Source organism: Mustela erminea, chromosome 18 (genome assembly GCF_009829155.1).
Source record: "Mustela erminea isolate mMusErm1 chromosome 18, mMusErm1.Pri, whole genome shotgun sequence".
NCBI classification, from domain to species: domain Eukaryota; kingdom Metazoa; phylum Chordata; class Mammalia; order Carnivora; family Mustelidae; genus Mustela; species Mustela erminea.
The window spans coordinates 48,474,947-48,492,820 of NC_045631.1; the positions used below are offsets into that span (position 1 = coordinate 48,474,947).

The 17,874-nt window shown below is 45.3% G+C and overlaps 1 protein-coding gene and 1 long non-coding RNA gene across 3 annotated transcripts in view; both read right to left on the minus strand.

Moving 5' to 3' along the window:
• Window positions 1–17,874, minus strand: part of PITPNC1 (phosphatidylinositol transfer protein cytoplasmic 1) — a 257,099-nt gene that overhangs the window by 210,464 nt on the left and 28,761 nt on the right. The gene's annotated exons all lie outside the window — the stretch shown is intronic.
• Window positions 952–17,808, minus strand: LOC116577169. Its single transcript, XR_004280430.1, has 3 exons — window positions 17,799–17,808; window positions 16,496–16,498; window positions 952–2,011 (listed from the first exon to the last, which is right to left on the minus strand). It is a non-coding gene; the product is annotated as an uncharacterized LOC116577169 (long non-coding RNA).

Below are 17,874 nucleotides of genomic sequence, written 5' to 3' on the forward strand. Positions count from 1 at the left end.
GTCTTTTGCCTGAGGTCACAGAGCTGGTCTGGCCCGAGCTAGAGTTCAAACCCGGAGCAAAGCCAGGCTTAGAGGAATGAGAAACTTCCTTTCAAGCTCTTGATGACCTCACTTTTGCTTACAGAGAGGTGCATGAGGTCGAGTTTGCCAGCGCAGAGGGAAATCCTGCCTTGGACATTTTAAACATTTTGCTCATCGTGAAGTATTTGTGCTAATTATGAATTTTTAAAAGCATCTTACATTAATAAATACACTTTATGAGTTTTTGGTGCCCAAGAGGCATGTCCCAGTGGCCTCTCCCTGGGTTTGGCTCTGCTCCTGGCGGCGAGTGACCTGTGATCACCTGAAAGAAGCTTCTGCTCTCCTTCCTGTTTGACTTTTCAGTTTCCTCCTAGTCTGTCCTGCCTCCTGGGGAAGAGGTGTTTGTTTTCAGTTTTTAATTTGCTCCTTTGCTTCCTTTGTTTGTTGTTGTCATTGTTGTTGCATTTTGTCTTTTCCTTTACCCTCCTTTTTTATTCATCCCTGGCTGGGACACGTCCGAGCAAGCAAGGTGCTAAAAGGTGATAAATGGGAAAATGGCTGCAAAAACTTTTTGGCAGCCCATGAATATCTCCAAGCGCCCAAGAGGAATGTCGTGCCCCCTGCCCAAGGCTGGAGAATACATTTACTTTTTATAAGAAATGAGCTCCCGTCATGATCAGATCTTCACACATCTGTTTCACAAAATTATCTTCTAGTCCCATTACCAGACACAAAATTAAATAAATGCTCTGAGCTGACGCTGTGGGTTGTCACTGGTAACTTCAGGGAGAAAAGTCATCCTTTTCATTTCTAAACTTTTGTTTCTACAAACGTGGTACTGTTACATGACAGACTCCAGGATGAGGAGGGGAATGGCCACGCCAACAGCAAACACAGCTGTTTCGATTTGTATTCTGTGGGTTCTTGGGGTTTTTTTTTAATTCACTAAATACAGTGTTTCACTTTTTTTTTTTTTTTAAATCAACATTAGGACACTCATCAATGAGACACAGGAAAGAAACTGACACAGAAACGGATTCTATCCAGGTACATGTCCCCAACCAGGTTTGCCATTTCAGCCCTGATTTCAATAAAAGAAGCATTCATTCAGCACCCACTGTGTGTCCAGACAGAGCCAGGAATTCGAATCGCCAAGACTAAGGGCCAGGTTTCCAGGGCATCACCGTTTGGAACTGTGTTTCACATAAGAATGCAATCCATTAGTTTAATTAAAAAAAAAAAAAAATGGGTTTGATCTTAGCCCATATACATTTTCTGTAAGACAGGCCAAGAGAATGTATAGGAGCAGAGGGGCTGGACCTTGGGCAGGATGACAATAAAATGACATTTTTGTGGCCTGGAGCTTCCTGCCCCTTTTCAGCACTTTCAGCGTAACCCAAAAAAGAACAGGAGCAACACGCCCCTGCCTGACGGCTCTTGGCTGCTGGGGCAGAGGAGGGCGCTTCCGGATTGCTCCTCCAGGTTCCCCTAAGCTGACCTAGCTAATGAACATTTAAAAGGGAGGAAGGAGAAATTACCACCGGGCTCAGAAAATCGATGTTAAAAGTCCAGATTCTAAAACCCACAGGAACCATGCATTAGAAAGTCACTTAGGCCGTCGCTCTGTCCTCTGCACCCGAATTCTCTCACAAAGACCTTCATCCGGCTTCTCAACCTACAGGAGTTTAGAGGACACACAGCAGAAGGGGTGGTGCCTGCGCTGAATTGCAGAGCACACACCCTGTGGATGGCCACTTACGATATCACATCTAACGGCCCAGTCTCAGTCTCGGGCCTACTCACCCATTCATTCATTCATTCATTCAATCAGTCATTCTACCATATTCACCAGAAGCCTCCTCGGGCTCCCAGGGCTCCTTAAAGTTCCTAGTAATGTCACCCTCCCTGACTTTAAGGGAGGTCTGCCCGCGCTCCTGATAAGACCATACCCCCCATCCCCACCCCAGCACAGATCTCCTGAGACCAAAGACTGGGTCTTCCCATGTAGCATCTTCTGTGCCTCTCTGTGTCCTCTCCTCTGAGAGGGACACCAGTCATTGGATTTCAACCCAGGATGATTTCATCAAGGTCCTTAACTAATTATATCTACACAGACCCTATTTCCAAATAAGGTCTCAGTCTCCAGTTCCAGGTGGAGGTGAAGTTTGAAGGGACACTATTCAACCCACTACGGATTGCCCATCTTCCCAGAAAAAGCCGTCAGGAAAATCCCCTTCACCTCAGCATCCATGAAAGTCCAAGAATCCCCAGCGCCCCTGACTTTTACCCCTGCTCCCACTCTTAGCTCAACTTTCCACCCAGAAAACAGAATATATATATAATTATACATAGCTAAATATATACATTATATATTGAATACAAACAAATTGTATCACTCCCCTGCTTACAAATCTCAGTGGCTCCCACTCCAAGAGGACATTTCCCAAACTCCTGGGCACCCTTCAAAGCCCTACACTGTCTGCCCTAAGTGCACCTCCCAACGTTCCTTCATCCCAGCCCCCCACCACCACGATACCACTTTCTGGTCTCCTCCTCGTGCCCCCAGCTTTCCCTTTATTCGCTTCCTTGCCGAAACACACCAAGGTCATTCCCATACTCGCTGATCCCTCCGTCTGGACAGCTGTCCTCCCGACTGTCCCACAGATCAGACTGTTGTCCAAATGTCAAATCCTCAGAAAAGCCTTCTCCACTCACCCTGTTTAAAATAACACATGTGGGGCCCCCGGGTGGCTCAGTTGGTTAAGTGTCCGCCTTCAGTCCAGTCCAGGTCACAATCTCAGGGGTCCTGGGATCAGCCCCCCTCCCCAACTGGGCTCCCTGCTCAGCTGGGAGCCTGCTGCTTCTTCTCCCTCTGCCTGCCTCTCCCCCTCCTTGTGCTCTTTCTCTTTCTGTCAAATAAATACATAAAATCTTTGTTTTTAATTAAAAATAAATAAAAATAAAAATACAACGAAATAACACATGTTCCCCATCCCCACCCCCAAATATGCACACGCCTTAGGTCACTCTTGACTGTGTTACCCTAATTTAATTTTTCTTTACAGCATGCAATACCATTTAAAAACATCTTATTGATTTCCACGTTTGCTAATTTACAGTCCATGTCCTGCGACAGAGTATCAGCCCCCTGAGGGTGTCACAGTTTAGGGAGCGGACACAGAAACATAAAAAGTACTAACACTTCTGAGGCCAGAACTGTTCCGTGGATTTTATCTTTCAACAATCCTATCAGGTAGGTACTGTTATTATTCCTGTTTTACAGATGAAGTTACTGAGATGGGGAGGAAACTTGCCCAAGGGAAGGCTGGATTCACACCAGGAGATCTGACTCTTGACCCTGTGCTATTGGCCTCTGCGCCTCGGCCTGCGTCCCTAACAAAGATTACAGCACTTTGCCAAGGGGCATCTACCCATGATATAATAGGCCTGCAGGGGCCCGATAAGGACACTCCTCCTGAGTGAAGGTGGGACTTCCTTCTGCTGCTGAGCTCTACGGCAGAGGAGGCAATCAACGGGGTGCAAATGGTCAGAGAGTATGAGTGTGGCAGAAAGCAGACTGCATCCAATGGAGATGGAGAGGAGTTTCTGCTCATCCTCTGTAAACATGGGGAGGGGACGCTAGACTCTGACTCCAAGTCTGTAGTATCAGCATGAAGTCCCACAGCTGCAAAACTCATTTCCAACCTGTAGCCTCATCCTGAGCACCGAGCTCCCGCCTGGTCCTAAGCCCTGAGCTCTTGCCTGCTTAAAAACTGTAATGAAGGGGTGCCAGGGTGGCTCAGTGAGCTAAGCCTCTGCTTTTGGCTCAGGTCATGATCTCAGGGTCCTGGGATCGAGCCCCGCACAGGGTGGGGGTGATGGGGGGGGGTCTCTGCTCAGCAGGGAGCCTGTTTCCTCCCCTCTCTCTGCCCGCCTCTCTGCTGACTTGTGATCTCTGTCAAATAAATAAATAAATTCTTTAAAACAAAAAAAAACTGTCATCAAGGATCTTAAACCAGACAGAACTTCTGCTTCTGGGCCCCTGCCTTGCTCAGCTCCATCTCCCAGAGCGCTGGGTTCTGTTCTAAGCAATGCCACTTGCCAGCTGATGCCTTGTAGCTCTCTCTCCTTTCTAGAGCTGGCTTCCCTCAGTCTGGCTCCACTAAGCCCACATCTGACCGTAATGCCAAGGAGAAGACAAGAAAAGGATCAAAAGCAGAAGGAGGGAAGGCCTGAGTGCCTCAGCTGGTCGAGCCTCTTGTCTTCTTCAGCTCAGGTCATAATCCCAGGGCCCTGGAACGGAGCCCGGAGCCTCCAGCTCCCTGCTCAGCAGGGAGTCTGGTTCTCCCTCTCCCTCTGTTCCTCCCTCTGCTCCTGCTCTCTCTCTATCAAATAAATAAATAAAATGTTTTTTTTTTAAAAAAGCAGAAGAAGGAGAACTATTTAGCATAGGAGCAAATGGCCCTTTTGCCAAGCATCTGCAAGTCCTATTCCGTGATTCCCTGGGGTCTCTCTTCAAATGTCATCTCATCGGGCGTCTGGATGGCTCAGTTGGTTAAGTGACTGCCTTCCGTTCAGGTCATGATCCGGGGGTCCTGGGATCCAGTCCTGCATCAGGCTCCGTGCTCAGCGGGGAGCCTGCTTCTCCCTCTCCCTCTGCCCTCCCCACGCTTATGCTCTCTCTCTCTCTCTGTCAAATAAATAAATAAAATCTTAAAAAGAAAAAGTCACCTCATCAAAGACCTTCTCCCATCTCCCCTCGGCCCATGCCTACTCTCTGTCCCTTTACTCTGCTTTTTTTTTTTTTAATCCCTCCCGGACATTGTATTTGTATGTTTTGTACGTTTATATGTTATTGCCTGATCTCTCTCCCCCTCCCCCCACTGGAGGACAGGGAGTTTGTTTTAGTCATTGCTTCACATCCTTAGTGCTGAGAGTAGTGCCTGGCAAGTAATAATCATTTAATAAACAGCGGTAAGCTGCGAGAGAACAACAGTCCCCACGCACCTGATACTGGTAGGCAGAACCACTATGACAGCTGACATTTACACAGATCTCTCAAGAAGTCAAAGCAGGGGGACGCCTGGGTGGCTCAGTGGGTTAAAGCCTCTGCCTTTGGCTCAAGTCATGATCCCAGGGTCCTAGGATTGAGTACCGCATGGGGCTCTCTGCTCAGCAGGGAGCCTGCTTCCTCCTCTCTCTCTTCTGCCTGCCTCTCTACCTACTTGTGATCTCGGTCTGTCAAATAAATAAATAAAATCTTTAAAAAAAAAAAAAAAGTCAAAGCAGGGAAGTTATTTATTTTTTTCTTAGGATTAAACAGGATAATGTTCCTAAATGCGGTAACAGAGTTTCTGGAATACAGCAAGCCCAAAGAAACAATAGCTCTGACTTCAGGAAACATTCTAGAAACATTTACACGGTCTGGGTAAACCTTCCTTACCAGGAACACCCAGCTCATTTCCTGAGAGTTTCAGATGGTTGGAGCTTTCCTGCAGAGCGTATCCACTGGGGAAAGAAAGAGGAGGCAGTGTGGGTGTGGTCGGTTTCTGGACAAAACTGAAAATACCTGATAAAGCTATCTGCCAGAGAGGAGACTCTCTTTATTTATTATTTTTAGAAAGCGAGGGTGAGAGGGAGAGAGAGAATCCCAAGCAGACTCCCCACTGAGCACAGATCACAAGGTGGGATTCGTTCCCACCGCCCTGAGATCATGACCAAGCCAAACCCAAGAGTCAGTCATCTAACTTACTAAGCCACTCAGGCACCAAGGGAGACTTTAAATAAAGGTGTTGGGGTACCTGAGAGGCTCAGCAAGTTAAGCCTCTGCCTTTGGCTCAGGTCATGATCTCAGAGTCCTGGGAGTCCCACATCGGGCTCTATGCTTGGCAGGGAACCTGCTCCCCCCCCCAACCCTGCCTGCTGCTCTGCCTACTTGTGATTTCTCTCTCTCAGTCAAATGAATAAATAAAAAATCTTAAAAAAAAATAAAAAATAAAGGTGTTGCTGCTAAAATAAACAGTCAAGAAAGGCATGACTTTAGAATAAACGATCAGCATTGAGACCTTGCACACAAAGTGTGGAGATGTGTGAACTCTGTGTGCTCCTGCTCTGAAGGAGTTGTGGGGGGGGACAGACCTCTATCAGCCGTCAAGGCCACAGAACCCAGTCTGTTTGACAAGTTACCATGTAATTAAACAGGGGGCACATGACATCTATTTTAAGCACATCCTTTCTCTAGTCTTAGTTTTCCGCTCAACTTCTAAGTCCTCACCAGCCAAAACCGCAGCTGAAAAACTGGAGTTTAAAAACTGCAACCTGGAAAAAAACAAAAACAAAAACCAAAAAAAAACCCTGCAACCTGGGTGCCTGGGTGGCTCAGTCATTAAGCATCTGCATCTGCCTCTGCCTCTGCCTCGTGATCCCAGGGTCCTAAGATCGAGCCCTGCATGAGGCTCTCCCTCTCCCACTCCCCCTGCTTGTGTTCCCTCTATCACTGTCTCTCAGTCAAATAAATAAATAATATCTAAAAAAATAAAATAAATAATGAAAATAAATTTTAAAAAATAAAAATAAAAACTGCAACCTCACTGTACTGTCAAGGAATTTTTCTAATCGTTCCCTAACACCAAAGTGTCGTCAGTGAGCTGTGATGCTGTCACAAATGCTGCTGTAGAAAGAGGCTGACAGGAGGTGAAAGCTGGTGGGGGAAACTTGAGGGTAAGACAGGACAGGAAACAGACACACAAATGTTTTTCACGTTAAGGATCCTTAATGGGATAGAACATCAGCACACAGAAGAAACACGTTAACCGACTTCTTTCAGCGTTCCAAGTTTTCATATCACAAAAGCAGCAGAGGGAGGGAATGATCCTGAGAGGCTAACGTTCATAAACTCTTCTGTATCCAAAACTGTCTTAAACTCTTTATAAATCTTCTCTCTATACCAAAGAAAGGAGTCCCCTTTGCAGATGGGCAGAATGAGACTCAGAAAAGTTGAGGGATGTGCCCCAAGTCGCTGGGACTCAGAACCGGTTCCTGAAATTGCACTGTTCCAAAGCAATGCTCTTTTGGCAACACTGATGACTCCTTGATGATTCCTAAATGCTATTGTATCGCCAAGTTTGTACAGGTTCATTGCCAGAGGGGGAGAAAAAAAACACAAAGCGAGGGCAGTCTATTGTCACAAAGCTGAACTTATTCACTACTGAAATCCCTAAACTGAACCCTTTTCCACGTTTCATGTTGAAATGTTCTTTCATAAAAGAAAGGACATTTTGACATCAGAATTTCCCCCAACCCATGAAAAGGAACATGAAAAATTAATGGAAGAATCATGATATAAGTCTTAGAATATCCTTTTTCTGCAACATCGTAAGTGAATGATCTTACATCAATCACCGAAATTTCTTCTGAAATTTTACTGACCCATGAAATAAAAGACTGGCACCACTGCACCATAATCAGTATTTTTCAATTTACCCATCAGTTGCTCAATGAAATCATCTTAGTTGGTCGATACCCACACCCTCTCCTTTCTTTCTCTGCCTTCGATAGAAGAGAATAGACAAGGAGGAAAAAACCATCAGAGGTAAGGACAGGTAGCAAAAAGGTTAACTAATATTTTATGAAACTCTTGTTTTAATTTTATAAATACATACATGCAGGTTTGTCCTGGATCAGGCTGTAAAATGTGCTTCTTCCTGTGGGTCATGGTCAAACAAATTTCGAAAGCCTCAGCACGGTTTTTCTTGAGTGATATATATTCATTATTGAACATTTGTAAAGCACAGGAAAATAACAGAAGTTATCTATAATCCCATTACTCACAAATGACTATCATTAATATATGAATCTCCCAGGCACAGTCTGGTTCTCTGTCGTAGCAGGAATAAGCTGGACAGGCAAACGCTAAATATCCCTCAATCTATAGTGTAGCAATAGGATTTAAATAGAAGAATGTTCTTGGGCACCTGGGTGGCTCAGTGGGTTAAGCCTCTGCCTTCGGCTCAAGTCACGATCTCAGGGTCCTGGGATCGAGCCCCGCATTGGGCTCTCTGCTCAGCAGGGAGCCTGCTTCCTCCTCTCTCTCTCTCTCTCTCTCTGCCTGCCTCTCTGCCTACTTGTGATCTCTGTTTCTCTCTCTGTCAAATAAATAAATAAAATCTCTTTTAAATAAATAAATAAAAGACTGTCCCTCCATGGCATGGCAGGGGAGTGCGGAGATGCCCTCAAACAAACTAATGTCATTTCAGATGCTGAGGCATCCATCAATCTCTGATTACATCAACAGATAGGTGGAACCGATTTCTATCCACCCACTCGCAGAAAAAATGCAACCTTCTATCTCAGAGGTAAGCATCTGATTCTCCCATTAACATTTTCAACGAAGATTCAATCAAATCCGATTATATATTCGCCTGGAATTTTGTTTCCAAGTGTTAAATATGGTTTATTTTTAGCCTTGGGAGTGATGGAACTTGTGTTAACAGGTCCTGGTGAGAATAATCAGTTCACAGCCAAGCTCGGGGTGCAGCCAATGTTCATGTGCAATGAAGGATGACTTTGAAAATATGGCAAATCCAGCCTGCGCTCTTCTTGTGAGAGCGGTGGGGTCAGCGGAGGTTTCAGTATTGAGAAAGCATAAATTGTGGGAGAGAGTTGCCAGGGTCTCACAACCTCACGAAGCCCTCCATACTTGTGTGGTCTTGTCCCAGACAACCTGGAGAACTTCTCCCACGGGAATCATGGGAGACTCAACCAGGATTAGGAGTCCCCTGGGATGGCGTAAGGAGTCTGGGAGATCTCACGCTTGCGTCTGCTATAGAGGAGAAATGCATGAAATACGCTACTGAGAACCTTGCTGGCGTATGAAAATTAACGTCAAAGTGAGTAAGAAGAATTCAGCCATCAATTAATTTGTTTCTTATCAAACAAGGACACACTTACCAAGCTTTCATGAAGGATCCAGTTTCTGGGGAATAAATGCGGACCACTTATATAAAAATTAAATTACTTCTTGGATGGGGCACTTGGGTGGCTCAGTGGGTTAAAGCCTCTCCCTTCGGCTCAGGTCATGATCTCAGGGTCCTGGGATGGAGCCCCACATCGGGCTCTCTACTCAGCAGGGAGCCTGCTTCCTCCCCTCTCTCTCTCTGCCTGCCTCTCTGCCTGCTTGTGATCTCTGTCTGTCAAATAAATAAATAAATCATTAAAAAAAATTTACTTGTTGGAAAACACTCACTCTGATGGGGGGTCCTGAGTGGCTCAGTCAGTTAACCAGCAGACTCGGCATTTCGGCTCAGGTCATGATCTCAGGGTTATGGGATAGAGCCCCAGGTCGGGCTCTACACTCAATGGTCTACTTGTCCCGCTGCTTGCTCTCCCTCTCTCTTTCTCTCTCTCTCTCAAGTAAACAAATAAATAAATAAAATCTTTAAATTAAAAAAAAGAAAACATTGGGACACATAAATATGGAAACTCTCTTTCTCAATTATATTCAAAGGAGCTTCTTACTCCCAGGTTACGTTTTTCATTCTCACAGGGGTCCAGGAAGTTTATGATAATCCACACAGGTGTCAGCACACCAGGGATTACAGGCTTAGCGGCATATCTGGTTAAATAAAGTTTTATTGAAACACAGTCATTCATTCCACTAAACCACTGCCTATGGCTGTTTCTGAGGTACAACAGCAGACATGAACGACTATGACCAGACACGTTATGGCCTACGGAGCCAAAAATAGTTACTCGCTGACCCTTTAAGAGAAAGTCCGCCTATAGCAAAGATTTCTGCAGATGCAACGTGCCTCCGTAACGGGTGGCATCTCTTGGATAAACTCTGGCTATTTCTGAGGGCTTCCTCCTTCTATATGACGAACAGGTGATTCTTCTTCCTCTACAGAGGTCATTTATTAAGGGACACATGTGAATAGCTGTAAAATGTAACAGGAACACCAGTGGAGTTTGGATTGGTGTTAAACCAATTTCAGAGAAGTGTGAGTTTCAGGGTTGCAAGCAATCTACTCAAAACCCCTCCTGTAACACACCAATCTGGATGTTTCAGTATGGAATCTAAGCAAAGATAAAGACACCCAAAAAGCAACACCGCAGGGGCGCCTGGTTGGCTTAGTTGGTTGGGCGTCTGCCTTCGGCTCGGGTCATGATCCTGGAGTTCCTGGATGGAGCCCTGCATCAGGCTCACTGGGGAGTCTTCTTCTCCCTCGGCCTCTGCCCATCACCCTGTTCATGTTCTCTCTTGCTTGAGTGCTCTCTCAAATAAATAAATAAAATCTTTCAGAAAAGGAAAAAAAAAAAGTATTGCAACTCTCTGCAGGTAGAACTGGGCTGCATATTCCTTCCAGGCTGGATACAAATCCAGAGTTTGCTTTGTGGCTGCATATTCCTTCCAGGCTGGATACAAATCCAGAGTTTGCTTTGTGTGTGTGTGTGTGTGTGTGTGTGTGTGTTAAGATTTTATTTACTGATTTATTTGACAGACAGAGAGAGAGAGAGAGAGAGAGAGACCCCAAGTAGGCAGAGAGGCAGGTGGGGGAGGGGGAGGGAGAAGCAGGCTCTCCACTGAGCCGGGAGCCTGATGAGGGGCTCGATCCTAGGACCCTGAGATCATGACCTAAACCGAAGGCAGAGGCTTAACCCACTCAGCCACCCAGGTGCCTCCAGAGTCCGCTTTTGAAGCTCTCCACTTTCTTCCAACTTTCTTCTATTTGTCCTTTGCCTTTGGAGGGAAACCCACAGACACACCCTGGGCGCACACCCATCCTCAAACACAGGCAGACAACACACCCTTGTAGGCTGAAAATCCTAGCCACCAGATTACAGCTACTCTCTAATCCAAGCGCCTGTCCTCACCCTTAGAGAGAAAGCCACACCTGCCGAACAGGGACACAAGGATGCTGCAGGTGACTATCACGCCCCATGCAAGGACTCTGGAGACAACAGAATTTTCAATATATCATGTGTCTCATGTCTGTCAGGGGAAAAGACCTTTAATTGACTTGTAACACATGATTTGAAAGCCAAACCCACATCTCAGTGCCATCTTGACAATATTTCTATTAAATAAAATCCTCTGTTTTGTTGGGGGCTTTTTAAATCAATCTGCCACAAAAAGCTTCTGGACAAGTTAATAATGCAGATGCCTGACTCACACTCTCTAGCAAGCACTCCTCCATGAAGAATCAATGGACTTTGTTCAACCTATCAAAACAGTGGGCAACTGAACAGTAATACGATTAAAATGCAGCTCTTCCTTATAGTTTTTTCCATAATAATTTTTGAAAAGGCAAGTATGATGAAGTCTTGGGAGTCACAGCACCAAGACATAGCTGGGGTCAAATCTGAGCTCCAACCCCGATGGCAGAGCTAACACCTACTAAATGTGTATTACATTTAGGTACATACACACAACTGCCACTTTTCACCCCACTTTTAAGAAGGAGCAAATTAAAGCTTAGGGAGTTAAAGTGACTTATTTATTCAAGGTCAAACACTTTTTTTTTTTTGGTAAAGATTTTATTTATTTATGTGACAGACAGAGATCACAAGTAGGCAGAGAGAGAGGAAGCAGGCTCCCTGCAGAGCAGAGAGCCCAACATGGGGCTCCATCCCAGGACCCTGGGATCATGACCTGAGCCGAAGGCAGAGGCTTTAGCTCACTGAGCCACCCAGGCACCTCTCAAGGTCAAACACTTAATAAGAATTGGCAGAATTGGGATTCAGACTTAGTCTGGCTCCAAAGCCCTGTTTTGTACCTACCTCCCACCACCCTCCCCAACCCCCCCTACCGGCTCTACACAACAGTAGTTAGACAATGTCAAAGGTCTCTGACCCCCTCTCTTCCTGGGAGAGGCCTGAGAACACGCTGTTTTGTTCTTCTCTGTCTCTCCCTTTATTCTTTCGAAGCATATGCTAGCATGTCGTTTCTTCAGATGACTTGGCTTAAGCCTTCTTCATTACAGTCACAATTGAGTCATACTTCCTGCAAATTCTACCGGCTCACTTGCTGGGTTCTCAGGGTTCACAGAGTCTTGGCTCAGCTCTCATACTGTGAATCTTAGCTTCAATCTGAGGTCATTTCCTGTTACCCTCATGTATCACCTACATGTGGAATTTGCCTCTCAATACTATTTCTGGAAGGTCTCTATAATTGCCTTGACCCTACGAGACAGTGAGCCCCGTCAAGGAAGGATTTGCTGGCTCATTCACCACTGTATTCCCAGAACTCGATATTTACTAGATGGTAGTAATCACCTAGTCACTACACTGTATCTTTGCCACATTTTAAGATGAAAGCAACTTCGCCCCTCTTAACTCTGTCAGTGGGAATGCAAACTGGTGCAGCCACTCTGGAAAACTGCATGGAGGATCCTCGAAAAGTTAAAAGTAGAGCTACCCTACGACACAGCAATCACACTACTAGGTATTTATAAGGACACAAAAAACACAGATTCGTATTGGCACAAGCACCCGGATGTGTTATCGACGAGAGCCAAACTATGGAAGAAGCCCAAATGTCCACTGACTGATGCACAGATAAGGAGGATGTGGCATATATCTACAATGGAATATTACGCAGCCATCAAAAAGGATGAACTCTTGCCATTTGCAACCCCGTGGATGGAACTAGAGTGTATTATGCTAAGGGAAATATGTCAATCAGAGAAAGACAAATACCATATGATTTCACTCACGTTTGGAATTTAAGAAACAAAGCAAGTGAACGTATGGGAAGGGAAGGAAAAAAAGAGAGACAGGGAAGCAGACCATAAGAGACACTTAATAACAGAGAACAAATGGAGGGCTAAAGAAGGGAGGTAGGTGGGGGATGGGCTGTTACAGGTTTAGGGGAAGGCACTTGTGATGGGCACTGGGTGTTGTATGTGAGTGATGAATCACTGAATTCTACTCCTGAAACCAATATTATACTGTATGTTAACTACTTAGAATTTAGGGGCACCTGGGTGGCTCAGTTGGTTACACCGCTGTCTTTGGCCCAGGTCATGATCTTAAGGTCCAGGGATAGAGCCCCAGACTGGGCTCCCTGCTCAGCAGGAGCCTACTTCTCCCTCTCCGTCTGCCTCCCTCTCTCCCTCTCTCCCGGCTTGTTCTCTCTCTCTCTGCATCAACTAAATAAATAAAATCTTAAAAACAACAACAACAACAACAAATGAAACTACCTAGAATTTAAATACAAAAGAAAAAAATAAGCAAAGGAACTTCACTCAAAGACGAGGCCCGAGGCACAGTGATTTAAGGACAGTCAGACGGGTGAGGGCTATGTGGCAGAGCAACCTGCTTCTCTCTCAACACCACACTATGCACAAGGGTTTTGAAACAACATAAACGGGTTCCAGAAGTTACCATCCTCTGTTTCAAGTCCTTGGCACCCAGATAAAAGACATACATTCTAGATATGGGCTGTTTGTGTGGATGAGTCCAACGCAGGGTAGGAAACTAACAATTCTCGTCCCACCTGCCACAATGAAGCAAGCCTTCTCCCAGCCCATGTGGGAGGAAGTCAGAGGGGGACGGGCAGAAGTCTCCCGAATGAAGTACCAACCTCCTCTCTGCCCCCACAAGGACCCCACAGAGCCCACCAAAGAGACTGGAGCCGAGTATGTCCTAGGTGACATTGTGGATCATATATTTCTCATGGCTGATGAGACTCTAACTAGCTTCATTACGAATTAGGACCCCCATGAGGCATTCCTGATTTTCTTTCCATTATATACAGACACAAGTAAACGACGAATGGTCTGATCTAAAGAAATACTGGAAAATAAGCCTCAGTACTGAGACACTTAAGTGCTTCTAGGATGAGAAAATATACGAAATGTCAGGAAATGCCACATAAATAAAAACACAAGTAGGAAACGGAACTGCTTCATCTCTGTACTTCCCCCAGGGATTTAGAAACTTGGCTGCACGCAGAGATTTTTGCTCCAAGGTGTCTGTGTTCAGGGGCATGCCGACAGGCCCTGACTTAGTAATTCCCAAGAACCTTCCTCTAAAGGTTTTCAAATCATATTTAATACCAAGCATGTCATAAAAAGACTCACTAATCATTGATCAATAAAATATACTCCCTTCTACAGAGTGCCTTTTTTTAGCTCCAATCTGAAAAGCATTGTTTTCCTGCCACCTCCTCAAGGATCAAAGACAGACTGATGTCAGGCCCATGAGTACAAAGCAAAACGAAAGTGTGACTTGTCTCTCATAACTCTGTGCCTTAAGTGCAGTCACACGTGGATCATTCTGGAACAAAACGGGGTTTTTTTGTTCCTGTTGTTTCATGAGTCAACTGACTGTGTAAGTCAGGGAAAAGAGGGTCTTCCTTTCCTCAGAATTTTCCTGGTCTCATATTTAAGATCAAAACTAGAAAGTGTCCCAGCAGGTAGGAAAAGTCTGGCCAGCTCTTAAGATCTGAAGCGAGGGACGCCTGGGTGGCTCAGTTGGTTAAGCAGCTGCCTTCGGCTCAGGTCATGATCCCGGCGTCCTGGGATCGAGTCCCACATCGGGCTCCTTGCTTGGCGGGGAGCCTGCTTCTCCCTCTGCCTGCCACTCTGTCTGCCTGTGCTTGCTCTCGCTTCTCTCTCTACGACAAATGAATAAATAAAATCTTTAAAAAAAAAAAAAAAAAAAAAAAAAAGATCTGAAGCGAGTACGGAACCCACAAACTTGAAGCAAGGACACAGAAAAGGATCCATGGGTCTGGCACGGCAATCTGAGGTGCTGCATGCTGGATAGGAATCCGCCTTCCTAGGAAATGCACCGTATCTATGCTGGGCCCCGGGAAATAGGAAACTTCTACAATCGGTGCCAATGAGATGCAACTGAGGCTTCCATTTCTCCACCATATGTACCTATTCTCCCCCCACGGCTGCTACACCTGCCTGTTTGTTCCGACCTCACATGGCCATCTCTCTTTCTGCTTTCACAATTGTTCTCTCCCTAAACAAGCTCTTCTGCGGTTGCGAGCCACAGTCCCTGCTTAATTTCACCAAATCGCAATCCAGTGTTGAATCTGGGCCAGAAGATGCTCTGCCCCTTACCAGCTCAGCAGGCATAGAAAGAACTAGTTACTTTGTAACTCCGATCTAATCCTCAACAACAACCCAAGCAATCACCTGAGTCCAAGCCCTGTGGTCAAGGACATTTGTTTTCATCATGATGACGCTAATAATAAGCAGGATTCCTAAAATGACCCTATACTTGGTTGCTAATTTCTTGTATCCTCCCCCTCCAGCAAAAGTGTTTCATGCACCACGTAGAGAAATCTGTCTACCTAGCCAAAGAATGAAAAATGGGATTCTCTTGTGATAGGATTTCTTGCATGAAACACTGAAATTCTATGTCCATGCTCTATAATTTTTAGGTCACTACTTACTAAGCAAAGTTAGAATATCCCATTTAAATGTAAAATTGTCTTCTCCCAGGACCAGCAGAGCAGCACTGCCATAAACAAACCAAGTAGGCAAGTTAGAAATTTAGTCTCTAATAAAAACAGGTATTCTGGGGCGCCTGTGTGGCTCAGTGGGTTAAGCCTCTGCCTTCGGCTCAGGTAATGGCCTCAGGGTCCTGGGATGGAGCCCCACATTGGGCTCTCTGCTCAGCGGAGGGCCTGCTTCCCCCTCTCTCTGCCTGCCTCTCTGCCTACTCGTGATCTCTCACTCCCTCTTTGTCAAATAAATAAATCTTTAAAAAAAAAAAAAGGTATTCTGGAGGCTTTGTATAGTCTGCGAGGCAATAAACAGACCTTCCCCTACTGCCTAATCGTCTCCTGATGATGAAGTCATGTGCCCAGAAGACTGAAGACCCAAATCATCTGTGGGTGAGAAGATTTATGACATACACTTCCCAAGGAAAGGATACTCCAATGTGTCGCCTCCCTTCAGCGACTAAGCAGTGAAAACTCCACGTCTGCGGGATATCAGGGAGATATTCACAATGGTAATGACCCCAAAGGTGGGCTGTCAGCAGGACAGCTGATGATCAGTTATTTTAAAAGTATGCAAGTATATATATGACCCACAGCAAAGGACATCCAGAATTTTATAGAAAAAAAAAGGAAGATATTTGGGGCTTTAAAAGCTCTAGGTTTGTGGAACAGTGGGCCTCAGGAGACCTGGAAAGGCTGGCAACCAAGAGATGAGATGTCAAGTTAACTGTGCCTCTGCCTTCGTTGCTGATACCACACTGGGCTCCAGAACCAGGAGGGTCCTGGTTGGGACAACATCCTTGTTAAGGGCAGCTTAGATCACTGATAGACATTTTCCCTGAACGGCGATGGAGATGCCACATTAAGTGAGAAAGGAATGTGATGCAGGAACATCGAATTTCTCAAATATGACAAGGACCCCAAGATACCTCAGCATCCCTGCACCTAGGAACCCTGACGGGGGGGTGGGGTGTGTGTGCGCGAAGGGGGCAAGGCATCCAGGCAGAAATGTACCCCCTCTGCCACAGCTCCCCAGGACCACCTTGTTTCCCTAGGTTTAGACATCTGTATATTTTTATACAATGTAAGCTAATCTTACAGTGGGTGAAATTATGCAAAACTCCAGTGTAAATCAAACAGCATCACATATGAACGACAGAAAGGGGGTACAGGGGCGCCCGGCTGGCTCCCGTCAGGACAGCATGAGACTCCCTGAGAGGTTGTGAGTTCACGGCCACACGGAGTGTAGAGATGACTTAAAAATAAAGTCTTTTAAAAAAAGAAGAAGAAAAGGAGGCGTACATTTATGTACAAAAAAGGACATAGCCTTATTTGGAAAGTTAGGTGAATTTTCAGAGTTGGTACATGTGTTCCTAAGACTCCAGTCAGAGCCAGGACTGTGAGGGGAAAAAAAAATGCTTTTTTTCTATATTATTCCATACATAACACTGATACACTGATATTGCTGTGCCTTCCCACAAGCAAATGAAAACAAACAAACAAAAAAGGACAGTACCTTTTTACACATGTAATAAATATAGAAAGTATTCAGGTGTGTTTTTCAGGCAAGCGTGATTTTTAAAGTCAACGTTTTCATTCTGAAAGATGGGACTACAGCCAAGTGACCACATCTCAGGCAGGACTTGACCGCTTTCGACCAAAGCCCCTTGCAAATCATCCAGAAGAAAGAGGAATGTAACGTGAACTTCAGGAAATGTTATAAGATTTCAGACAGAATAAAGCTTGAACCCAGGGTGAACTTCTGGGTTCAAAAGGATGTACCATTTTAGATTTCATTTATTAAGGACATTATATAACTGTGTCCTTGTAACTGTAACAGCCAACATTTTATTAGCCCAGGATGCAAGGGAGGGGCAGAGGCTAAGGTCAGGAGAAGTCTGCCCAAAAGGACTTTAAATGGACATAGACTCATATTAAAAGAGGCTGCGCTGACCCACGGGATTAGAAGAATGGGACTTGGGTCTTGTGATTAGGAATCTTACCATCTAATGGAACCCAGGGGGTTTCGTGAGCTAAAGAAAGCTAAAGAGAGGGACACCCGGCGTAAAGCATGTGAATCTTGATCTTGGGGTCATGAGTTTGAGCCCCTTATTGGGGGCAGAGTTTACTTCCAAAAAAAAAAGGCAGGAGAGAAGTGAATTACTACTGGAGAGATGGCAGAACCTTCCCTGAGCATGTAGCATTTAAGTGGGAGCTAAGGAGTAGGTAGAATTTGACAGTAATGCAAGGCAGCAAAAGAGCCTAACAGATGGAGACAGCGTGCAAAGACAGGGAAGCAGAAAACCATAGAATATACTTGGGAAATGGAATTCAATTCAACTGCAGATTATGACACATAGGAAGCACCCTACAGAAAGAGGGTCCCTTTGCCC